Source organism: Triticum dicoccoides, chromosome 2B (genome assembly GCF_002162155.2).
Source record: "Triticum dicoccoides isolate Atlit2015 ecotype Zavitan chromosome 2B, WEW_v2.0, whole genome shotgun sequence".
Lineage (NCBI taxonomy): Eukaryota > Viridiplantae > Streptophyta > Magnoliopsida > Poales > Poaceae > Triticum > Triticum dicoccoides.
This window is the reverse complement of record NC_041383.1, coordinates 751,686,078-751,696,162: the sequence shown is the minus strand read 5'-3', so window position 1 is coordinate 751,696,162 and position 10,085 is coordinate 751,686,078.

Here is a 10,085-nt window from a genome sequence, read left to right as displayed (position 1 = left end):
AGTCTCACCCTGGACTGCGTCGTTGATCACGATCGAAGAAGCCATCGAGCCTATCGGTGACAACACAGAGGAACTCTCAATGAAAGCACCAATGTCGGTGTCAAAACCGGCAGATCACGGGTAGGGGCTCCCGAACTGTGCGTCTAGGCGGATGGTAACAGGAGACAAGGGACACGATGTTTTACCCAGGTTCGGGCCCTCTTGATGGAGGTAAAACCCTACGTCCTGCTTGATTAATATTGATGATGTGTGTTACAAGAGTGGATCTACCACAAGATCAAGGAGGCTAAACCCTAGAAGCTAGCCTATGGTATGATTGTTGTTCGTCCTATGGACTAAAGCCATCCGGTTTATATAGACACCGGAGAGGGCTAGGGTTACACAGAGTCGGTTACAATGGTAGGAGATCTACATATCCGTATCGCCAAGCTTGCCTTCCACGCCAAGGAAAGTCCCATACGGACACGGGACGAAGTCTTCAATCTTGTATCTTCATAGTCTTGGAGTCCGGCCGAGGATGATAGTTCGGCTATCCGGACACCCCCTAGTCCGGAACTCCCTCAGTCCCCCTTTCCTATTCCAACTAGGAGAAGGGGGAAGGAGGAGGTGGAGAGAAGGAAGGAGAAGGGGGGCCACTGCCCCCTTCCGTTTCCCAATTCGGATTGGGGCAAGGGGGGCCGCGCGCCACCTCCTGGCCGCCTCTCCTCTTCCACCACTTGGGCCCATGAGGCCCAATAACCTCCGGGGGGTTCCGGTAACTCCCAGGTACTCTGGTATATATTTGATAACCCCCGAAACCATTCCAGTGTCCGAATATAGTCATCCAATATATCAATCTTGATGTCTAGACCATTTAGAGACTCCTCGTTATGTTGGTGATCACATTTGGGACTCCGAACTACCTTCGGTACGTCAAAACACATAAACTCATAATATATCTGTCATCGAACTTTAAGCGTGCGGATCCTATGGGTTCGATAACTATGTAGACATGACCGAGACACATCTCCGATCAATAACCAATAGCAGAACCTGGATGCTCATATTGGCTCCCACATATTCTACGAAGACCTTTATCGGTCATACCACATAACAACATACGTTGTTCCCTTCGTCATCGGTATGTTACTTGCCCGAGATTCGATCGTCGGTATCTCAATACCTAGTTCAATCTCGTTACCGGCAAGTCTCTTTACTCGTTCCATAATACATCATCCCTCAACTAACTCATTAGCTGTAATGCTTGCAAGGCTTATAGTGATGTGCATTACCGAGTGGGCCCAGAGATACCTCTCCGACAATCGGAGTGACAAATCCTAATCTCGAAATACGCCAACTCAACAAGCACATTCGGAGACACCTGTAGAGCACCTTTATAATCACCCAGTTACGTTGTGAGGTTTGGTAGCACACAAAGTGTTCCTATGGTAAATGGGAGTTGCATAATCTCATCGTCATAGGAACATGTATAAGTCATGAAGAAAGCAATAGCAACATACTAAACGATCAAGTGCTAAGCTAACTGAATGGGTCAAGTCAATCGCATCATTCTCTAATTATGTCATCCCATTAATCAAATGACAACTCATGTCTATGATTAGGAAACTTAACCATCTTTGATTATCGAGCTAGTCAAGTAGAGGCATACTAGTGACACTATGTTTGTCTATGTATTCACACGTGTATTATGTTTCTGGTTAATACAATTCTAGCATGAATAATAAACATTTATCATGAAATAAGGAAATAAATAATAACTTTATTATTGCCTCTAGGGCATATTTCCTTCATATGGGCCATATGGGCCATAGGAGGGAGGTTGACCAGCCCACAAGGGGCTGGTGCGCCCCCCACAAGGGAGGAGGCCGAATTGGACTAGGGAAGGGGGTGCCACCCCCCCCCCCTTTTCTTCTCCTACTCCCTCTCCTTCCCCCTTTCCCCCTCCGGTATAAGGAAGGGGAGGCAAATAGGACTAGGAGTCCAATGGGACTCCTCCCCACTTGGGGCGCGCCTAGGCCGACCTCCTTCCCCTCCCTCCTTTATATACGGGGGGGCGGTTATGAGACAACAATTGCTCTTAGCAGTGTGCAATGCCCCCTCCATAGTTTACACCTCCGGTCATATTCTCGTGGTGCTTAGGCGAAGCCCTGCTCGGATCACATCACCATGCCATCGTGTTGACGAAACTCATCTACTCCTTCGACCTCTGCTGGATCAAGAGCTCGAGGGACGTCATCACGCTGAACGTGTGTAGAACTTGGAGGTGCCGTACGTTTGGTATTCGATCGATTGGAACAAGAAGACATTCGACTACACTATGTTGAGCAAACACTTCCGCTTTCGGTCTACGAGGGTACGTGGACACACTCTTCCCCTCTCGTTGCTATGCATCTCCTAGATAGATCTTGCATGAGTGTAGGAATTTTTTTGAAATTGCATGCTACGTTTCCCAATAGTGGCATCCAAGCCAGGTCTATGCGTAGATGATCGGCACGAGTAGAATACAAAGAGTTGTGGGTGGTGATCATCATACTGCTTACCACCAATGTCTTATTTTGATTCGACGGTATTGTTGGATGAAGCGGCCCAGACCAACCTTACATGACCGCGTTCATGAGACCGGTTCAATCGACAAACATGCAACTAGTTTTGCATAAAGGTGGCTAGCGGGTGTCTATTTCTCCAACTTTAGTTGAATCGAATTTGACTACGGTCGGTCCTTGTGAAGGTTAAAACAACAAACTTGATAAATCACCGTTGTGGTTTTTGTGTCGTAGGTAAGTATGGTTCATGCTAGTAGCCCATAGAAGCCACGTAAAACTTGCAACAACAAAGTAGAGGATGTCTAACTTGTTTTTGCAGGGCATGTTGTCATGTTATATGGTCAAGACATGATGATTTATATGTTGTTGTATGAAATGATCACGTTTTGTAAAAGTTATGGGCAACTGGCAGGAGCTTTATGGTTTTCGCTTTATTGTATGAAATAAAAATGACATGTAATTGCTTTACTTTATCACTAAGCGGTAGCGATTGTCGTAGAAGCAATAGTTGGCAAGACGACCACGACACTACGATGGAGATCAAAGTGTCAAGCCGGTGATGATGGAGATCATGACATTGCTTTGGTGATGGAGATCAAAAGCACAAGATGATGATGGCCATATCATGTCACATATTTTGATTGCATGTGATGTTTATCTTTGTGCATCCTATTTTTCTTAGTAAGGCGGTAGCATTATAAGATGATCCCTTACAAAAATTTCAAGGTATAAGTGTTCTCCCCGAGTATGCACCGTTGCGAAAGTTCTTCGTGCTGAGACACCACATGATGATCAAGTGTGATAAGCTCTACGTTCAAATACAACAGGTCGAACGTGAATCATGTAGTGGATATGATCAACATAGAGATGTTCACCATTGCTGACTACTCCATCTTACGTGATGATCGGACATGGTTTAGTTGATTTGGATCACGTATCATTTTGATGACTTGAGGGATGTCAATCTAAGTGGGAGTTCTTAAGTAATATGATTAATTGAACTTTAATTTATCATGAACTTAGTCCTGATAGTATTTTGCAAATTATGTTGTAGATCAATATCTCACGTTGTAGCTTCCCTATGTTTTTTATATGTTCCTAGAGAAAACTAAGTTGAAAGATGATAGTAGCAATGATGCAAACCGGGTCCGTGATCTGAGGATTATCCTTATTGTTGAACAGAAGAATTATGTCCTTAAAATGCACCGCTAGGTGACATACCTATTGCAAGAGCAGATACAGACGTTATGAACGTTTGGCAAGCTCGATATGATGACTACTTGATAGTTTAGTGCGCCATGCTTTACAACTTAGAATCGGGGCTTCACAGACATTTTGAATGCCATGGAGCATATGAGATGTTCCAAGAGCTGAAATTGGTATTTCAGACTCATGCCCATGTCGAGAGGTATGAGACATCTAACAAGTACTTCGCCCAAAAGATGAAGGAGAATAGCTCAGCTAGTGAGCATGTGCTCAGAATGACTGGGTACTACAATTGCTTGAATCAAGTGGGAGTTAATCTTCTAGATAAGATAGTAATTAACAGAGTTCTCTAGTCACCATCACCAAGTTACTGGAACTTTGTGATGAACTATAATATGCAAGGGATGACGAAAGCGATTCCCGAGCTCTTCGTGATGCTGAAATCGATGAAGGTAGAAATCAAGAAAAATCATCAAGTGTTGATGATTAAACAAGACCACTAGTTTCAAGAAAAGGGCGAAGGGAAAGAAAGGGAACTTCAAGAAGAATGGCAAGCAAGTTATCACTCCCGTGCAGAAGCCTGATGTCTACTACGCAACCTTCTTGTAGACGTTGTTGGGCCTCCAAGTGCAGAGGTTTGTAGGACGGTAGCAAATTTCCCTTAAGTCGATGACCTAAGGTTTATCAATCCATGGGAGGCATAGGATGAAGATGGTCTATCTCAAACAACCCTGCAACCAAATAAAAAAGAGTCTCTTGTGTCCCCAACACACCCAATATACACTGGTTGTGTTTTCAGGGAAAGAATAGTCGACCAAGCTGAATTGTTATTGAATAATATGTTGACTAATGAAAATAATTGGACTCTTCCTGAGCCAATTCCTGAGGCAATTCCTGAGCCAAGTGAGCCAAGTCCTGAACCCATACCTAAACCAACTCCGAAGAAGAGGGGTGTTCTATTTCTCAGTCCTCAAGATATGCAAGAGGCAAAGAAATCAATGAAAGAAAAAGGTATTAAAGCTGAAGATGTTAAGAATTTACCTCCTATTGAATAAATACATGGCCTTAATATATCGTCTATTGAAGAAACACATTGTCTTGATGACCCAACACAGGTAGTAAAGGTAAATTCTCTCTATAGATATGATAAAGTTGAAATTCCTTCTACTAAATTCCATAGCACATGCTTAGATGAATTTGATAACTTTATGGCTAGGCAAGAAAGTTTTAATGCTTATGTTGGCAGAGAATTAAAGAAAAATGCTTTCGAGATAGGACGCTTGAGTGATTATATGGCTAAAGTTAAAGGTGACCTTAAACTCAATAGCAAATATGCTTCTATGGTTACCACTCAAGCTGAGCAAGTACTTAAAGCTCAAAGTGATTTGCTCAATGAACTAAATAATAAACATGACTTTGCTATTAGAGTGGCTACTAGAACTAGTAGAATGACTCGGGAACCTTTGTATCCTGAAGGCCACCCTAAGAGAATCGAGTAGGATTCTCAAAGAAATAATGTGGATGCACCTAGTTCTTCCAAAAAGAGGAAAAAGAAAAATGATAGGACTTTGCATGCTTCTACTGAACCTGTTGAAGACACACCTGAGAATCCTAATGATATTTCTATTTCTGATGCTGAAACACAATCAGGTGATGAACATGAACCTAGTGATAATGTTAATGATAATGTTCATGTTGATGCTCAACCTAGCAAAAATAATGATGTAGAGATTGAACCTGTTGTTGATCTTGATAACCCACAATCAAAGAATCAATGTTATGATAAGTGAGATTTTGTTGCTAGGAAGCATGGTAGAGAAAGAGAACCATGGGTTCAGAAACCCATGCCCTTTCCTCCTAAACCATCCAAGACAAAGAATGATGAGGATTTTGAGCGTTTTGCTGAAATGATTAGACCTATCTTCTTACGTATGCGCTTAACTGATATGCTTAAATCAAACAATTATGCTAAATATATGAAGGATATCATTACAAATAAAAGAAATATACTGGAAGCTGAAATTTCCACCATGCTTGCTAATTATAGTTTTAAGGGTGGAATACCAAAGAAACTTGGAGATCGAGGAGTACCAACTATACCATGCTCCATTAAAAGAAACTATGTTAAAACTGCTTTATGTGATCTCGGAGCCGGTGTTAGTGTTATGCCCCTCTCTTTATATTTTAGACTTGAATTGAATAAGTTGACACCTACTGAAATATCTTTGAAAATGGCTGATAAATCAACTACTATACCTGTCGGTATTTGTGAGGATGTGCCTGTTGTGGTTGCAAATGTCACTATCTTAACGGACTTTGTTATTCTTGATATTCCCGAGGACGATAGTATGTAGATTATCCTTGGTAGACCCTTTTTGAATATTGCAGGGGCTATTATTGATTGCAACAAAGGCAATGTCACTTTTCATGTTAATGGTAATGAGCATACGGTACACTTTCTGAGGAAACAACCTCAAGTTCACAGCATCAGTTCTATTGGAAAAATTCCAACTATCATTATTGGAGGTTTTGAATTTCCTCTTCCTACTGTCAAGAAAAAAATATGATATTCTTATTGTTGGGGATGTTCATATCCCCGTTGAGGAAACCTAGTGTTATTCGAAATTTCTCTGGTTTCATGTTATTCAGAAGGAGTTTGTTAACAAGACTTGATCAACCTTGTTAGTGGATTCCTTTTGATGATCATGAGATGGATGAAACTAGAAGGCACAACCTTCTGTACCCTCTTTTACTTTCTGTTATTTAGAATAAATAAAGAAAAAATAGTATTATCTGTTTGTTTTCTGAATTATCCATGCAATAAAAAATATCTCGAAAATAAAAGTGCTCCAAATGCCCTGCAAATTTAGTATGGTTTTTTATGGAATATTTGAGGATTTTAGGCACTTAGAACACTACAGGGGGGCAAGCACCTGGCCACGAGGGTGGAGGGCGTGCCCACACCCCCTAGGCGCACCCCCCTGTGTTGTGGGCCCATACTGTCCCCCTCCACTTATTCCTGCACCCACATACTCCATCTTCTTCCCAAAAAATCCCATCCAGCTCAAGCACGAGTTCTAGCTCGTTTTGCTGCAATTTTTGATCTCCTTGCTCAAAGCTCCATTCACAAAACTGCTTTGGGAGATTGTTGCTTGGTATGCGACTCCTCCATTGGTCCAATTAGTTTTTGTTCTAGTGCTTTATTCATTGCAAATTTTTGCTGCATAGGTGACCCTGTTCTTGAGCTTGCATGTCAAATTTATGAGGTCCCAAGTAATTCTAATGCATGATATAGGCTCTAGGCACTTGTAGGAGTAGTTGCTACCAATCTTGTTTACTTTTATTCACTTCTATTTTGAAGTTACTAAAAATTTCAGAAATTTTCGGAAAAAGATGAAGAGGTTGTTCTTGAGGGGCTCCTCTAGCCAAAGCTCCAAGGATAAACAAGCTAAGGAAAAAAGAAAAGGCCAAGTATAATCTTCCTTGCATAGAGGAAGTACGGCCGTGTGAATGACCTTGTGATAATTTCTTGAGAGCAGCCGGGATTTATGAAGACCTTTATTCTTTGGCTGAAAATGCGGGCCTCACCGACTTCCTCCATAATCGAATCGAACAATATCTCTTACTTACCAATGCTTTTGTGCAACTTTTACTATTACCCTAAGAAATCACCGCCTTCAGTATCTTTTCATTTATATGATGAGGCTAAGGAAATGTCATTACGTAATTTTTGCGTGGTTTGTAGAGTAACCTTTGAGGGCAGCTTAGTTGAACCACATCATAAAGATGGGGATGGTTTTATTGATACTATTACCGTAGGGGAACCGAGAAAGGGTTCCGATGCGAGGATCACTAGCATACATTTTCCTGTTTTATGATACTTTGCCATATTTGCTAGTCCATGCTTAATTGGTCGTGGAAATAGTGGAAACCTCAGTGTTCCTGATATTATTATTCTGTTCCATGCCTTATTAGGTGATAACACTTTTAGTATGGGTGTCGTTATTGCTTAACGGTTAAGCTTAAACCATACAAAGGGCCCCATCTTTGGAGGTATCTATGCTGCACGCCTTGCTAAACATTTTGAGATACCTATTAGGCATGATGAGAAAGAGGAGACACTGTTGCCTCTTACCTTTTTAGATTACATGAGCATGGTAGCGCATGAGTTTATTGTTTACAACGATGATAAGATGCTTCTATATAACCTGGGATTTAATAAGAAACACAATGAGATTATTACCCTGCATGCACCTTCTTTGTTTGATTTAACTGCAGGTCATTATCTTGTCATGCCGAAGGATGTGTACGTGCATCAAGGCCAGACATCAGCTCTAGATCCTGAGCCGGAACCTCCACTGGACCCTTACCGTCCATCATCTTATCAGTGGGATCCGGAGGAGATCGCTAGCCAGTGGTATCCTGATGACACTCCTCATACACCGAGGAGAGTAGCCGTTACCCATTGCCATAGACCAACTTAGGCCAAAAGCCTAAGCTTGGGGGAGTACGTATCTCTCATGGACTTTACATTCATGTTCACACACTATTCTAGTTGTCGGTGCTCATACTCTTTCATTGTACTATCCATGCTAGTTTAATTTCCTTTTTCTAGCTTTCTTCTTGTGTGTTTGATAAACCTTATGAAAAACCAAAAAAAATTAGTTAGTTTAATTTCCATGCTTGAAGTATTAATTAAAATGAAAACCCAAAAAGATTTCTCGTTCTTCTTTTACTTGTCGGGAGCTCTGCCGTGTAAATAGTTTTATTTCTTTTCTTTCCTTTGGGGGTCAAGAGTAGAAGACCATATTGAAAATGCTTAGTGGCTCTCATATGCATGATTGTTGATTTAATCTAGAGCCCATATTACTTTGTCTTCTCTCTTGGATTGAATGCTTGCAGATTCCAGCTTAGTCCAATGCACGTGCACTATTATTATTATACACACCGTTCGGTTGTGCAAGTGAAAGGCAATAATGACGATATATGATGGACTAATTGAGATGAGAAAAGCTGGTATGAACTCGACCTCTCTTGTTTTTGTAAATATGATGAGTTCATCGTGCCTGATTCAGTCTATCATGAAGTAAACATATTTGCAATGACATTTAGAGATTATAGTTGCTTATGACATGCTTAATTAGCTAGGAGCTTATAATGGTTTACCTTGCGTGCCAACATGCTATTAAAATGATTGTGATGTGGTATGATGGGATGCTATCCTCCTTTGAATAAATTAAGTGACTCGACTTTGCACATGTTCACGCATGTAGTTGAAACAAAATCAACACAGTCTTCACGATATTTATGTTCATGGTGGATTATATCCTACTCATGCTTGCACCTAGTGTAAATTAATTTTAATGCATGTTCATGACTGTTGTCGCTCTCTCAGTTGGTCGCTTCCCAGGCTTTTGCTAGCCTTCACCTGCACTAAGCGGGAATACTGCTTGTGCATCCAAATTCCTTAAACCCCAAAGTTATTCCATATGAGTCCACCATACCTTCCTATATGCGGTATCTACCTGCCGTTCCAAGTAAATTTGTATGTGCCAAACTCCAAACCTTCAAATTAAAATTCTGTTTTGTATGCTCGAGCAGCTCATGTTTCAACTAGGGTTGTCTGTATCTTCCATGCTAGGTGGGTTATTCTCAAGAGGAGTGGACTCCGCTCCTCATTCACGAGAAAATGGCTGGTAACCGGGATGCCCAATCCCATGATAAAAAAGATCAAAGCGAATCAAAATAAATAAAACAAAACTCCCCCAGGACTGTTGTTGGTATGGACGGTACCCCGTTCTTTCGGATGGCCGTGGAGTGTGCTTGTTGGTGGTGGGGGAGTATAAACTTTAGCATTTTGTTTGGCAACTGCCTATAATGTATGTAGCATGGAAGATATCGCCATCTCATAGTTGTTGCATTGACAGTGAAAGTATACCGCTCAAAATGTTATTCATCTTTGTTTTAAATCAAGCTCTGGCACCTCTACAAATCCCTGCTTCCCTCTGCGAAGGGCCTATCTATTTACTTTTATGTTGAGTCATCACCTTCTTATTAAAAAGCACCCGCTGGAGAGCACACTGTCATTTGTATGCATTACTGTTAGTTTATATTGGGTATGACTTAACTGGATCTCTTTTACCATGAATTACAATGTTTAGTCAGTCCTAGATCTTTAAAGGTGCTCTGCATTTATGTTTTTTGGTCTCAGAAAGGGCTAGCAAGATACCATCTTGTTATATAATACTAAGATTGTTTTGAGAAAGTGTTGTCATCTGAGTTTTATTATTATTGCTCGCTAGTTGATTATGCCATTGATATGAGTAAACATGAGAC